This window comes from Sinocyclocheilus anshuiensis, unplaced genomic scaffold (assembly GCF_001515605.1).
Source record: "Sinocyclocheilus anshuiensis isolate Anshui unplaced genomic scaffold, SAMN03320099.WGS_v1.1 scaffold697, whole genome shotgun sequence".
Classification (NCBI taxonomy): Eukaryota; Metazoa; Chordata; class Actinopteri; order Cypriniformes; family Cyprinidae; genus Sinocyclocheilus; species Sinocyclocheilus anshuiensis.
Window position 1 is genome coordinate 1,050,450 of NW_015538036.1, and position 15,827 is coordinate 1,066,276.

The window sequence follows — 15,827 nt, forward strand, 5'->3', positions numbered from 1 at the left end:
TCTCGGCGTCTGTTCTGTGCAGTGAGCGGCAGAGAAGCAGCGCACCGCAGCCGACACGTCAGTACATGAGTACAAAACAGCGTTTCCTAGCACCTGTCGCTTACTGATTGTTTGGAATTATAAATATGAGCGTAGTTCGTCTGTTAATATCACATGCACGTTTTAGTTTGTTGTTTTTTTTTAGTTTGTTACACAGACGCAGGCAGTGCGCTGCATGAGACAAAAAAAGTAACATAGCCAAAACAACTGCATACTCTCTTTAGTGTAGATGCATATGGATTTTATCAGACGATGCCGCGATTATAAATGAGAGTGACTCCTGGTTAACATGTATTAAAAGGGGTCGTGTTTAGTCACTATTTAGTGTGGTATTTTTTGACAATATTCACTCATCATGACAGTAAAATAGGGCATTCTAAGTCAATATACTGCAGTATTTCCTCTCTCAATCAGTAGAAAATATGGTTAACACCCGGTCATGCATGAAAAAAAAAATACTGTCATGTACCGTGAAACCGGTATAATTGTGAAAAATACCGTGATATACATTTTTGGTCATACCGCCCAGCACTAATGTGTAACATCTCTTACACTGGAGAAAAACACTGAGCTCACACTGTGAATTTTCTTTTTTCTTCTGATTTTTTTTTTCTTTTTTTCTTTCTTTCTTTTTTTTGGTTTTGCCTGCAGCATCCAGGCTTGGCAAACAATATTAAGACTTTTTAATGCCATTTAAGACATTTAATGGCTTTCAACAATTGAGGATCTAAAACATTTGTATTGGCAAAATATAATTTTGCAAATTCTGTGGGATTGTTTGATATTTGATTAGGCTACTCTTCAGATATATTTACACATGTTATGTTTAACATCATTATGTTAAGCAGTTAGTGTCAATAAAAAAAGTTACACATAATAAAAACAAGCTTAGCTTATGTTTTATTATTATTATTATTATTTCAGCAAAAGTACAAGAACAATAATTATTGTTTGGGGAGACTTGAATAATACACTTTTATCATTTTATGGCGTATAGTGGAACTTATTTGTCCCTGTGATATTCTAAAACTGACACAGCAAGTAATAAACACTGACCTCTAGTGATTTCTACTGGTATAAAACACAACACAGACCTTTAGATAGTGCAGAGAAAGAGAGAAAAGATCACCCAGCTGCATAGTGTTCCCGTTTTTATAGTATTCAAACTTGGACTATATTCACTGAAACAATGAGCAATTAAAAAAACTTCTCTCTTCTCAAACATCCAGACTGCAGATGTGGTCGGACCATGATGTCATTGCACGAAGTCTTTCAGTGATGTCAGTCACAGATTTTAGTGAAGCACAAACAGACCCTGTTCCCACACTTCAGTCAATGCAGCCCTTTCTGCCATCCATCTCAGACCCAGCTGGACTCTAGCAGCCATGCCAGTGCCAGTGCAACAGCGGGCCCTGAGAAAGTGATGCCCCTTTGGCCCCTCTGGAGCCCCCAGAATGAGAGTGAGAGACGGAGAATCGAGAGAGACGTGCAACTCGCAACTATGAACATGTGGGCATTGTGGGATTTGTCTATGAAAGGGTTTAAATGGAATGATGTATTATGAGGTGAGGTTAGTGAAAGTGTCTGAGCCTGTAATTTACAGTCAGGCTTCTTATATTGACATTATGACAGTGCAAAGCAAAGGAAATGGAGAGCAGAGACATAAATTAGACTGGGTGGATGAAGGGTGAGCCTGGGAAACATTATGAGGTGTCTCCTGCAGAGCTGAGCTATGTTTGTTATTGTGGCTTGTGGTCATGAGCGCAGGTCATGAGCACACACACATTTAGACATACATGCACATTAAAATATGTTTTTTTTTACCTTTTCCATTCTCTTTTAAACAAACTTGCACATACTCAAACTTGGCATAAACATGTTAACATGCATCCACTGTGTATTTAAGGTGGCTGGCCCTTACAAATTGTGTTCATGCTCACACTGTATGTTCAGCTATCATAACCGGATGCGTAACACTTTCTATTGCAAACATATTCAGCTTCAGACTACACTCTTAAAAATAAAGGTGCTTCACGATGCCATAGAAGAACCTTTTGGTATAAATGGTTCCATAAAGAACCTTTAACATCTGAAGAACCTTTCGGTTTCACAAAAGTTTCTTTGTGGCGAAAGAAGGTTCTTCATATTATAAAAAGGTAAGAAAGAAATGGTTCTTTAAAGAACCTTTGACTGAATGGTTCTTTCTGGAACCAAAAATGGTTCTTCTATGGCATCGCTTGAAGAACCTTTTGAAGCACCTTTATTTTTAAGAGTGTAGGCAAAGTAGGTCAGACCTGTTATACAATGGGGAATCTTTTTAAGGAGCATAAATGCAATGAAGTTGATCCGCAAAAAGGCATAGACAGGAAGTCATAGGACGGCTGTAAATCAGTACAGCGATACCAGCGGACAAACTGTCATCACAAGTGGGAACAGGGAAATGTATGCTGCACACTCACTCCTGTCAGCTTGTGTTCAAGAAGGGGTAAGACACAAAGTCTCCAAACAAGTCCTTAAGCGCATAATGTGGAAAAAAAGATGAGATTGACATTCTGAGAACAGGGGGAGGTTTCCTGGTATCAGTCCATAAACAGTGGCATGGTGTTGCCCATGTGAGATGCTTGTGAGGTTGTGTGCAGGACATCTAAACAAAGATAAGATTTATAAAAACAACGCAGAGAAAATGAGAGAAAAGGAGAATGAGTGTAGAATGAAAGGGGATAAAGAAAGAATGCTTAGATATATGGCCATTAATTAAAGTTTTACTAGACACTGTAAAATCCATAAAAATATGCCTCAATGTACTGCATTATGAAGGAATTTTCCATATGTTTTAAAGGTGTTTTAGCTGTATTTTGCATTTTGCTCTTCGTTGCGTTGTGTATTATGGGTTAAAGGAAATGTCCTTAAAATTATTGGATAATGTCCTGGCAGAAAATTATGGTAACACTTTAGTATAGGGACCAATTCTCACTATGTTGCTTATTAGCAAGCCTATTAATAAGATATTGGCTGTTTATAAAGTGTACTTATAAAGCACATATTCTGCATGACCATATTCTACATCCCTAACACTACACAATACCTAAACTACCTAACTAACTATTAATAAGCAGCAAATTAGGAGTTTATTGAGGCAAAAGTCGTAGAAAATGGTTTGGACTTTAAAATAAAATGTGACCAAAATTACTTTTTCCCAGTGTAATTATTACGAACTTGATCATCTTCCATGAAAAGGGGAGAGACAGTTATATTCAAATTAGATTATAATCTATACAGAACCAAAACTCAAAAGTGTAGCTATAAATTACTTAAGTCAGAAATGATTAATCGAAATGAATTCAGTCAGGTTTAATTAACAGAAAGTTTAGGAGTACATTTATTGGAGATTACAGGGGTATGATGGAGGTGGGCACAGAGGGGAGAATGTGAGACAGACTTTATCTCCACAACACTGGGACAGGCCACACTCTCTTATCAACGCACAATTTCAAGCTCTCCAAGCATGTTAACACTGTGAGTTCATGCCAGCTGTATATACATACTGTTCTGATTTATAGCACACTAGGTGCCAACTTTCTTCCAAAGTATGTAAAAAGTGCATTCTCATACAGTGGTAACTTTTCTTTTGAACACTGGGAGGACCAATTTTAATAGCATTAAAGTGATAATTGCATGTATCATGAGCATTGTGTGATATAGTGAGTGTTTGATCTGCAAAGCATCTATAGAGTAATAAAAAGTGGAGTTAATTGAGTAATATAATTGTGCACATATAGGTAATGACAGTTATGACTCAGATGGGATGTTTTTGAAAAATGACACCTGCGCTGTCACACAAAAGATAATGAAAGGCTTTGCCAAGAATATTTCATTGATTACTTCAAATTAATGGAGATGGTGGAATATCTAAATTTTCCTCTCAATCCTTAATATGTTAAATTCATATCATGATTGAAATAAAAGCAGAATAAAGAAAAGTAGAAGTCATGTAATGTGTCCTACACAACTCAACCCCAAACAGCCTCACTAGCTTAATCAGCATATCTACATTGGGCAACTAGATTAAAGGGTTAGTTCACCCAAAAATGAACATTCTGTCATTAATTACTCACCCTCATGTCATTCCAAACATGTAAGACCTTTGTTCATCTTCAGAACGCAGATTAAGATATTTTTGATGGAATCTGAGAGCTCTCTGACCCTCCATAGACAACAATATTACCACGATCAACGCACAGAAATGTATATAGCAAGGACATCGGTAAAATAGTCCATGTGACATCAGGGGTTCAACCATAATTTTACGAAGCTACGACAATACTTTTTGTGTGCAAAGAAAACAATAATAACATAATTTATTAGCAATTCTTCTCCCCGAGTTACCGTCTTCCGCCATTTTGTAGAGTAGCTTAGAACGTAATCAGTGTAATCAGCGTTGTTTACTTTCAGTAGAAAGCGCACACATTCTGAACATAAACAACACTGATTACGTTGATTACGTTCTGGGGTACTCTCCAAAATGGCGGAAGACAGTAACTCGGGGAGAAGAACTGCTTATAAATTATGTTAATATTGTTTTCTTTGCGCACAAAAAGTATTCTCATAGAATTACTATTCTTCGTAAAATTACGGTTGAACCTCTGATGTCACATGGACTATTTTACCGATGTCCTTACTACGTTTCTGTGCGTTGATCGTGGTTATACCGTTGCTGTCTATGGGAGGGTCAGAGAGCTCTCCGATTCCATCAAAAATATCTTACTTTGTGTTCCAAAGAATAGCGAAGGTCTTATGGGTTTGGAATGACACGAGGGTGAGTAATTAATGACAGAATTTTCATTTTTGGGTGAACTAACCCTTTAAGGCTTTAACCCTTACTACAAAGGTAGTAAGGACATCATTAAAATAGTCCATGTGACAGCAGTGGTTCAACTGTAATTTTACAAAGCTACGAGAATACTTTTTGTGCGCAAAGAAAACAAAACAATTGTCCGCCTCCATTCACGAGAGTACCACCCATGTACTGCACCTTGTTTACAAGCAGAGGAATGCACACGCATACGTCATGGTACTTTCGTGAAGGGCGGCGGAAGATTGTTGAATAAAGTTGCTATTTTTGTTTTCTTTGTGCACAAAAAGTATTCTCCTAGCTTCATAAAATTACGGTTGAACCACAGATGTAACGTGGACTTTTAACAATGTCTTTACTACCTTTCTGGGCCTTCAACATGTCAGTTGTGTTGCTGTCTGTGTAGGGACATAAAGCTCTCGGATTTCATCAAAAATATCTTAATTTGTGTTCCAAAGATGAACGAAGGTCTTACAGGTTTGGAACGACATGAGAGTGAGTAATTAATCATAGAATTTTCAATCCATTTAACTGTCATAGCATGGGCTATACTGGACTGAATCAGTTCAATCCGAAACTATCAACCAGCTTGGAATATTATGCAAATCTTGTTAAGAAACTGAAACAACAATACAAATGAAAACAGGTTTTGTTTGGCACATGATTTTTTAAGGTGCATGTTGGTGTACATAAAATATGAACACACAAAAAGTAATTATGGGGCACACCTACTGGAAAGCATCTAGTTTGTATTAAGCAAATGGAAAACCAGTATAAAGTGACATTCTGAACATAGTGTACAGGAGGATAGGCAGATTTGATCAACAAGTTAATTAAATATGTTAACATGCCAAAACAAACATCTCTGAAGCACCGCAGGCCAAATTATAACCTGGCTGTCCACCACCGGGGGAATGAAGAAGGTGCAGCAATGCTGTTATTCTGCTGGGAGCTGAACCTGAAAACAAACCACTTAGTCTTAAAGGATATTCTGCTGCTGTGATTTTGTTTCATAGTCTCACATTTTACTCTGTCACTCCTCATTTCCCTCTCTCTCTGTTTTGGGTTTTCAGAGAGAACAGGAAGGGATGTTGTTGAGATAATTGGTAAATGTAACTGCCTTGGAATGTATTACCATAGACTGTTTAAAACTGAGAGTAGAGGAGTAAATAAATAAAATTAGGGCCAGAAATAGAAAAATTGTTACCAAAAGAGGAACTGCTATGGACAGAATACAATCAAAGACAAAAACTCATAGAATATGGACACAAACACATGCACACACAACAAATTGACTGTCTGGCACCCTGCTGAACACTTAAAACAGCATCTCTGAAAAGCACTGGAAAAATCCATATTGGTGTTATTTCTGTGCCTGTCACATTAGATTCTTATTGGCCAACAGTAACGAATCACATGTAATCACAACATAGCAAAACTGCATATTTTTATCCAAAACAGCTTTCATCCAGCTTTTATTATTTTATAATAAGATGTATACTGTGAAAATAAAACACTATGATCAATTGTTAGCTCTAAAACAAGCAGTACCACTGTCATTGACATATGCTTATGAACTGATCACATAATGATTGGAAGGGACTGTGGTAGAGTGGTACTGCAAGATGCCAGTACCACACCCTGTCATGTGAATTTTCACAGACTCAACAATAAAACCTGCTCTTGACAAGACAAATTGGGGTAACAAAAGTGTGCTTGCCAGGGGTCAATAAAGGACAGAGAATTTGTACTTGCATTAAATTATGTGTACTGCATAAATAGATTCTTGCAAATAATACTCAACGTATATAACCAAAAATGTACTTGAGCGAAAGTAAAAATGTAACATTTAACTGTACTTAAGTTTTAAATATTAAAGCTGCAGTCCGTAACTTTTTTTGGTTCAAAATCAATATTTGAGCAAGTACATAACCAGCCAGTGCTCAAAACTATCGCCTTACTTTAGCCCGATTCACAACGGTTAGCTTATAATAATGTTTTATAATTTGAGTGGTACGGGTAGGTTTTCACGGGAAATTCGAGCATGCTGCCGCGTCATTACGTCACGTCTGTAAACATAAAGAAGTTGTCCCGGCTACTAGGCTATCGCATGTGAGGATCCTGCAGGTGGAGGATCGTTTATAGTCTTTTCTCACAGCAGCTAGAATAATTAAATGTATCATTTTGATGGCGGATTGTAATCCAGAAAGGATTATGTGTTTATGAAACACATGTGAATGAAATTAAATTATATTCCAGTTTTAAATGTGCTTCTGATTACAGATAGCCTGGGATTTCACAAGATTTGTATTTTAAATATAACCAGTTCGAAGGGAGCATAATTAGCTTTTTGGGTTAAAAGAATTTCTTAATATGAAATTCGAGTGGTATGACAATTAGAGATTAGACTGTACAGAAATAGCAATCTACTCGCTTATACACACCATATTCACATAGTCACGTAATGCTGATGTTGTTAACATTAACAATTTGAGAATAAAGTATAACAATAATAATAATTTGATGTGATATGATATATGAGCTAATTTAGATTAAATCACCATTGGTAGCGCGATTTACTGTAATGCTTTTTTCCTCAGTTGGTCAGAACAAACGTGGCAGACTTGTTACTTACTTGTTCAGATGACAATAAAATTCTTATTTGGGTCATATATTCCAAGACGTAGGCTAAAATCTGTGATTCTGAAGTACAGTAAATATCCACACCGGTGCGGTGACTGACTGCCACACATACTCCTCAAAACATTAGATTCATCCGCGCTGGAGCCGAGCCGCCACACAACCCACGCACAGAAGATAATTCTGCAAACAGCTGCAATTGCAGGTTTTCAAACGAGATGGCGACAAAGAGTCAAAACTTACGGACTGCAGCTTTAAGGTTTGGCTTTAGAAATTGACTCATGCAATCAAATGACAGAGGAGACTTTCTCAATAAAGCATATTTAACCTGGAATAGACTTTTAAGTCTTTTTTTTTTTGTTGTTGTTATTTTAGGCACATTTAACCCAGGAATTAACAAAACCTGTAGAATCTGTATTTTTCAATTAAATTAAATTCATTATTCCCACCTTGGAAATATAATTAAAAATTGAAATTGAAACACTGAATTGCAAAAATAATGATTTTTTTTTTGACTGTAAACAGGTTTCCTGAACAATCCCCAATTACAATTATAGTAATGAAGTACAATTATTTGAGTACCGTCCAGCCCAGTACCTGCATATACAGTATACAGCAGCACTTTTTGGACACTAGAGTCAAGTCAGACTTGAAAATATCTATTGTTTTATCATTTAAATCAGACTCCTTTTTATGAAATGCAGTCTTAAAAAGGTTGTGCTGTTTTGTACTCATGCCACTAGGTTTGCTGTTATATCATGCAACGACGTCATACATGTGCACGTCTAGTATACAGAAAAGACCATACGAAAGCAATATGTTATGTCTTGGTCTTGGATGACAATACAGTGAGCTGCATTGTGTGCCACTGTACAAGGGAGTCTTCTTGTCTTTTGTGCTTCATTATGGGAGGAATTACAGCAGCAGCAGCAGCCAGTTTCGAGTTGTGGGTGTTCTGCACAAAATGCCACACCAGCCACTCCCAGCGGTACAGGGTTTTCCTGATGACTCACTTTGTGTGTTTGCTGACTACTGCTGTATATGCTTTTTATGGGATCAAAAATAATGTTGGGTGTGCTATTTTGGAATGTGGTTTTCCAGTTTTGCCAGGTCAACGGGTCAGGTTGCATTCACATCTACTGTCTACTGTACAAAAAGCAAAAGATTTGCAAGTCATTTTAGTTCTATATTCTACACTGTGTGCAAGTGTGTCTTCCTGCAATCTGTAAATCAGAAACTGAATAGTGACCTCATCACCAAATGAGGTATTTCCGCTGTAAAATAAAGAATGTCAAACAAGATGGAGTTGTCATGATAACTAGGTTTTACTCTGATTAACTTTCTCTCACACACAAACATACATGCAGATACAGTGAATACAGTAAAATATACACAAGGTGTAGCATAGGCATGCTAAAAGGGCCTCTTAATTCTCATTTAATGAATCCCACACCTACTCAAGCAAGCCTTATGAAAAGATTTTTAAGTGAGTCACAGTGTTTGCACTGCTGTAACTTTTGGGCTCAGGAACTTATGGGAGATATGTGAACTTTAGTCAAGGAAACATCATTTGCTGAAGCCACAGAGTCATGATCCAAAAGCAACTGTTACATGACTTGATAAATATGCTGCACTGACTGGACCAGACTGGTGCCCTACAGACTCTATGGAGGCCTCTTAATTTGAAAAGAAATGTTTAATCTGTTTAAAACTGCCTGTTTGTTCCTTAACATGCAAGCAGTGACACACACACACACACACACAATTATCACACGCAATAGGCCTCATTTAAATATAGGTGCATCAATGTCGGCGCCTATAGCCTTGTGGTTAGTGTGCTGACATATAGTGCAACTGTGCTTGTGGCGACCTGAGTTTGATTCCCATCTTGAGGTCCTTTGGTGATCCTGCTCCCCTCTCTTCACCCAATGCTTTCCTGTCTACTCTCCTGTCCATTAAAGGTATAAAAGCCCATAAATGTGCGTATATACAGTATATATACTGGAACATCAAATCTATGCTCACATGTTGCTTTTGTGTAGTTACTCATTGCAAAGGACCTGGATTACACCCAGAAACTGCACACACTGAACAAGCAAATTACTACCCTCTTTACATCTCTGTAAATCAGAGCCCAAAGGTCCTAAACCACATATAGACCACAGGCTGCACTAAAAGGATTATATTGATTATGCTGACAGGGTTTTTAAATTCAATACATTTCTGGAAATAAAACACTGCCATAGTGATTACAACAAGCACATGGAAGTACTGTTGTGGAAGAGCAAAACACGTAGCCTATGTACTTCTGATTTTTTTTTAAAGTAACCACTTCATGAAGAACTAAACGAGTGCACAATTTATTCAGTGATTCACTCAACCAATTTGTTCAAAAGCACTGATTCATTCAGGAACAAAACACTGCTACAATGTATTTTTCGGAGATAATATATTATGCACTAATCAACCAGATACTCCATATGCCAGGATCTGCCACTGCAGATATACTGTATGTTAGTTTTACTTTAATTGGTAGTTTTAAACTACTCTTCTCTCAAACGTCCACAGTGATATGGAAAAAGCATGACACATATAATTAACATCTGTCAACTGTTTTATCAGAGCAAACAAACCTGCAGTACATTAACCGCAACCTGAGAAAATATATAAAATTTGCATACAACAAAATTTTACTTGGAAAAAAAAACCTACCACACAGACAACAGACCTTAGAATGTAGCATTAATAATGAGACAATTACCAAAAGTTATTCTTTTAAATTGTCCGTCATTGTATGGGGGAAAAACATCAAAACAATACCGTCAGATGAAAAACTTCATCTAACTTCAGAAGTCAATGACTCCTGTGGTGGCAAGCAGTCTTAGGTGACTGAGTTCATGCTCCCCAAAAGTGTGTCAATAGTTGTGCAATGTGCAACCCTATCTGCAGTCTCCATTGATCTTGAAGCAAACACACATGAACAGAATGACGGAGAGTAGGAGAGGGAACCTGGACTAGGACAGGGAGGTGACAGGGTGAGGAAAGGGCGGGGGGCAGTGTACTTTATCACTGGACAATTTCAGCATAACACTTGCCTGTCGTCACGTCTCTCAGCACTGTCACTCATGTACTGCCTGTGTCTGTGTGCATGAAACATGTTCATACCACTAAAGCTTTTACAACCAAAGCAATGAGGTACAATTTTATCATTTTGTAATCATTTTTAAATTACAAATAAACTTTTACTATTATAAATTATTAATTGAATTATTAATTTATTGACTTCATTTTTTAACTGGCAAGTGTGAATCTCTTATTAGCAATACATCCATGTAGGCTTCTGTATCACTCTATTTGCTCAGACAGGGACAAGTGTGACAAAGAGTGAAACCATAAGTAAAAAAAAAAAGATAGAAAAGGGGTGAGAAGGGGTATATGACTTTTAGCAAAGTTTCTCAATAACTAATCTCAGCTTCAGGCTGCATGCTGCACACAGTCTATTCACTGAGAGTCTGATGCATATAACTCACAAAAATTGCAAGCACTGCCTAAAATCACCTGTTCCAAATGGCTGGCGCTCTCCCTGATTTTTATCATTTAAGTTTTGCTTGAGGCACTTAATAATAAGTAAACCTGATGCATGAGCAGAATTGGATATTATACTTGTTTTCTGATATTTGTCTGTGAAATAATCAGTACTGGATTGAAGAAAAAAATATTTTTATTTAAATTCTAAACACTTCTTCTGCTATTTTCAGAGTATTTTCTGTACAATCTGCTGCACCACTATTTAAATTCATTATTTTGACAATGTATTTCAGTGCTCTTGTCGATCAAACAGTAGAGCATGGTGCATGGGTTTGATTCCAGGGGATGCATGAATTAATGAAATATATATGAATGCAATGTAGGTTGCTTTGTATAAAAGTATCTGCCAAATACATAAATAGACAACCCCACACATAGAAACAAAAACTGTGGCTGGTCACTGTACATGTCAGATGGTCTCTTTCTAACTAAGTGGGTAGTTCTTCTCCAAAATAAGGTACAATAAGGACCAGAATTTTAAAGTCTTGCTATGTGAGACTATTCAAAAAGTTCACTTACATTTAACTTTAATTACATTAACACTTACAATACTTGCATTAATGTCAAGTTCTGTCATGAAACTCTAGATGGCTCAGGATGATGGGTCATTAATGCAAATTGATGAAATTCACAGCGTTAAATACTTGGCACAAGCTGATTGGTTCATGTTGCCTACACAGCCAATCAGCTTACTGCTTTACATTTAAATGGCTGGTTAGCATTCACTAGAGCATTCCACAGCATTCTTTCAGAGTTCCTCTGAAACCCTCCACCTTCCCCAGCTCCACCTGTATAGATCTGCTAGGGGTTATTTTATATGCTATTTGTGCAGCAGCAGTATGTCTTAAATGCTCACATCACTGTATCGCCATATGCATTGGCAGTATTAAGTTCCTGTACTTGCTTGCAGCAGCAGCAGCAATAATCTACAACTACAGCAATGTGTAGCCAATATAAACCAACAGCAGCAGCAGCATATCAGATCTAGTCCACCAAGAACAAATACAGTAACATTGTCATATCCATTACCATGCTAAAATCTTCAGAGTTGTCACAATAGAACTAGTTTACAGCTTGTTTTTCTCAAATTCATCCTTTTTCTACCTTCCATACTGTCTCATAATCACTGTTATATGACATACAAGAAGCTATTTTGCTGTAACTCATTCTCACTCTGCTTTTCAAACTCTCTCTTTGTCTTTTTGTATGCAGCAGCGCCTTCTTCATCCCAGATCCTTTTCCCCAAAACCCCTTGTGAGTCTTCCCAAGGATCTACTCTCTTCTTTCTCCTCCCGTTCCCTCTCCCACTCTTTTCTCTCGCTATCGGCCTGCTGTCCTGGCCTCAACTTTCTTTGCACACAGACTCTCCGCTTTCAAAAACAACTGCGAGAGCAGCCAAAAACACAGAGGGAGACTGAACACTGTACAATGACCGTCTCTCTAAACTGCATTGCTCCAGCACAGACCGACATCATGTGCTTTGAGGAAAAGATGCATGTTTGTTTTTCCCCATGTTTGTATATGCGTGTATGCAGAGGTCAGCTGCTGACAGGCGCCAAGAATGAACAGCACTTGTCTACATGTGATGTCATGCGTGCATTTAGCATACAGAATTCTTCCCATGTGTTCCGTGTGCATGCTTCACTCATCCTGTCATGTGTTGTGACACGTCCCTCTATCAGCACACTGGAATTTCGACCTCTCTATGTATTCCTACTGGAATCTGGATGGCGCTTTGCCCTGGTAGAGAAAGTGGAATGCGGAACGCCCCCTCCCCCATCTTGTATCAGGCCATAGGGAGCCCAAGACCAAGTTAAAGATGTTGCTCAATACACTGCCCCGGGTCTTATATAGCTCCCAGCTGTGTGGAGCTGGCCAGCTCCTTGGTGCTCGAGAGGTCTGGAATGTTTGGAGTGCAAGCATGCTGGAAAGCTCAAGTCACCAACAATAATCTCTTGGAGATGGAGGAGAGAGAAAGAACCATAGAGAAATAGAGAAAAGAAAGACAGGGCGGTAACATATTCCACAGTCTGCCTCGCCCAAAAAAACAGCGGTTTTAGTTCCATGACAGATAACAAATGGATGTAAAAACATGCAATTGTGTTCCTTAACTGTCTTTAACTGCCAGTAATAATGTATTTACGGTTCTCATTGTTTGTCAGGTTTGCATTGTCCAAATAACACAATCAGCCTTAAACCCATAGATACAAATCTGAGTTTAAACATTTGACACAGCAAGTTCCATTAACTCGTAGATATGCATCATAGCATAAAAAGTCACTGATTAATCCACAAATCAAAGAGAAATAACACAGAATTTTCTTTCGTAACTGGTATTATTATTGAACTGCAAATATCATTGGTGGGTGTTTCTCACAATAACTATGTACATTAGCAATTATCGTGCATTTATTCTTGCTACTCTGATTCATTGTTAATACAATAGAGCAGTGAGGGTGCGGTGTGGATTATGACCAGACAGTCAGTGTTTACTCAGCTGAGCGAATTCTTCAAAATTTATGTGGAGAGATGTGGAGCCAATAAGAATTCATTACAAAGTGCTATGCACATCAATTATGAAGTGAAGGACTGAGATTACTGTAACTGTAAACGTGCAATACGTGTTGCTGAAGCACAGGAGTTTTCAATCTTAGCGGTGGCAGGAACTTTCAGCAAGACTCTTATCTAACCCATGGACTCAGGATTAACAAAACTAGATGTTATTTTGCAAAAAAATTTGATTAAAATCTTTAACTACAGTATAACGTTTAACTGATGGGTAGAAAGAAAAAAATTAGAAATAGGTGGGCTGTCATAATGTCATGACCCACTGAACCCCTTGAGTATCTTAGGGATCCCTGGTTAAACATCCTGGGTGTAGTGGAATCCTGAACCCATATAATTTACACCAGTGACACGCACAGATTTGTTGTGTGTGTGTTTACAAAACAAACACTGGCTGCATCTCAAAACCGACTGAGCTGCCTACTTTCGTGGGCATCATGTGCGCCTGCGATACTTTTGACAAGAATGCGCCTAGTGAATGTTATCTACGTAGGCATAAACCTTCATCATTATGTTTGGAAGATTTTAATTCTATTCATTAACTTAATTTCTGTTCAATTTCTTTTGTGGTTTTGGAATTTCCTTTTTTTTTCAGCGAAGAACCACTGAGAGGGGTTGAAAAAGTGCAATAAACAGTAGGTTATCACTGCAGTCACAGGGTGTCACTTTGGTACCACTTTGATTTCACTTAAATTTAAAGGCAACAATTAAACTGAATTTTAGTACTATTTTAATAGCAATGTTTCACAGCGAACTAAAGGGAGATTTAGTATTGTCAACTTCATATTGACTTCTCGAAAACAAGGGATTGCGTTTTAAAAACTGAGAAAAACTCTGCAAATCACACTCAGTACAGACAACAAAACATTAAATATTATATCAAAGTTGAAGTTTTTGTTAAAAATACCTACCTTGTGATTTCGCCTTGTGAATCGTTCGGGTTACGCGCGTCAGTAAAGTGCTCACTGCCTTCTACTTACAAAAGCATACAGTTTTGTGTCCTTCCATAAACATAAAAGAAAAAGGAGTTAGTCATCGAGCTGGGACAGCCCAAAATTCGTGGGAAGGACAGTAGCCTAGATACAGACCAACAGTTCTGAGATCGACGAGCTTCGGTTCGGAGTCTCTTCCAAACAGACAAGACGAAGTGTGCTGGCGTGGTGCTGATGCGAGTTTTCTGTCTCGCCCTTTTGAGTTTGTCACGCCTTTGAAAAGCGACGGGCACGATTATCTCTCTACTTTGCCACAACTCTGAAGGAATGCAGTTCGGGACATCCAGAGAGCGACGTAACCACAAACCCCAAATATGTCTAAACAAAGCAGGTCTCTCAGCTGGTCTGGGGGTCAAATGAATCAAGCGAATCAAAAAGTCGCTGTGAATCATGCGAGTCCCTCAGCGTGATAACAGGGAATGTAACTTTTTATTAGCCTATTCAGTCCGCGCAAACGTGTCCAAGTTGTCTACGGGCGGTCAAAAACTACATGCCTGCGATTACTTTGTCTCCCCAAACCCATCCTCCCACCCTGTAACATGTGAACTGCCCCTGTCTGTCTGTCACAGTGGCGTGCTCACCGAATCGCGTCCAGTCGCCTTTTGCCCCTACTGCCCGACTCTGTCTCGCTCTGGCTGCTGTCATATGCTGTCCACTTGCTGTCCTGTCAAGTCCACTGACGAACGCCCGCGCCTATTAACAGCGTGACGACACGGACACTGACACTACAGCGCCACTCCCATCCATTCATAAAGTGGAGCGCGAGCGATTCTGCCTAACAGCTCGCACTGGAGCGCGTGGACAGTCCACGGCGCGTGTTCGCTCGCCGCTCAAAGGCTGAAATTGTGCAAGTCGTATGTGTGCAAACGATTGTGTTTGCTAACACGGCCATTTCTGTGTTCTAAACATGGCTAGATATGAATGGTTAAATTTAGCTATGAGCTAATTTGGGTTCACAATATTGTGATTAAGTAAATGCTATTAATAACACACATAAGGTAAATATTACCGTCAATGAATTTATTTCCATATAATCAGTGACTTCCTCTCTCAAGAAATGCATTACAGTAGGCTAAATATTTACAGTGCCACTGCCAGATCAAAATAAATAAAAGGAATGTAAATATTTAAAATATAAATATTGTTATCAA

At 38.3% G+C, this 15,827-nt stretch overlaps 1 protein-coding gene across 3 annotated transcripts in view; it reads right to left on the bottom strand.

Annotated features, from left to right (window-relative positions):
- The window catches only part of LOC107680668 (rho-related BTB domain-containing protein 2-like), a 48,708-nt gene extending 33,242 nt beyond the window's left edge, over positions 1 to 15,466 (bottom strand). The window contains exons 1-3 of one of the 3 annotated variants that reach the window (XM_016476692.1): positions 15,258 to 15,466; positions 14,773 to 14,889; positions 14,596 to 14,685 (exon numbers count right to left, since the gene is read on the bottom strand). The gene's annotated coding sequence lies outside the window, so the exon portion shown is untranslated. Of the gene's footprint in view, positions 1 to 14,595; positions 14,686 to 14,772 lie in introns of all 3 variants that reach the window. The other 2 variants (XM_016476684.1, XM_016476697.1) reach the window with 2 other exon arrangements.
- Positions 15,467 to 15,827: the final 361 nt, after the last annotated feature.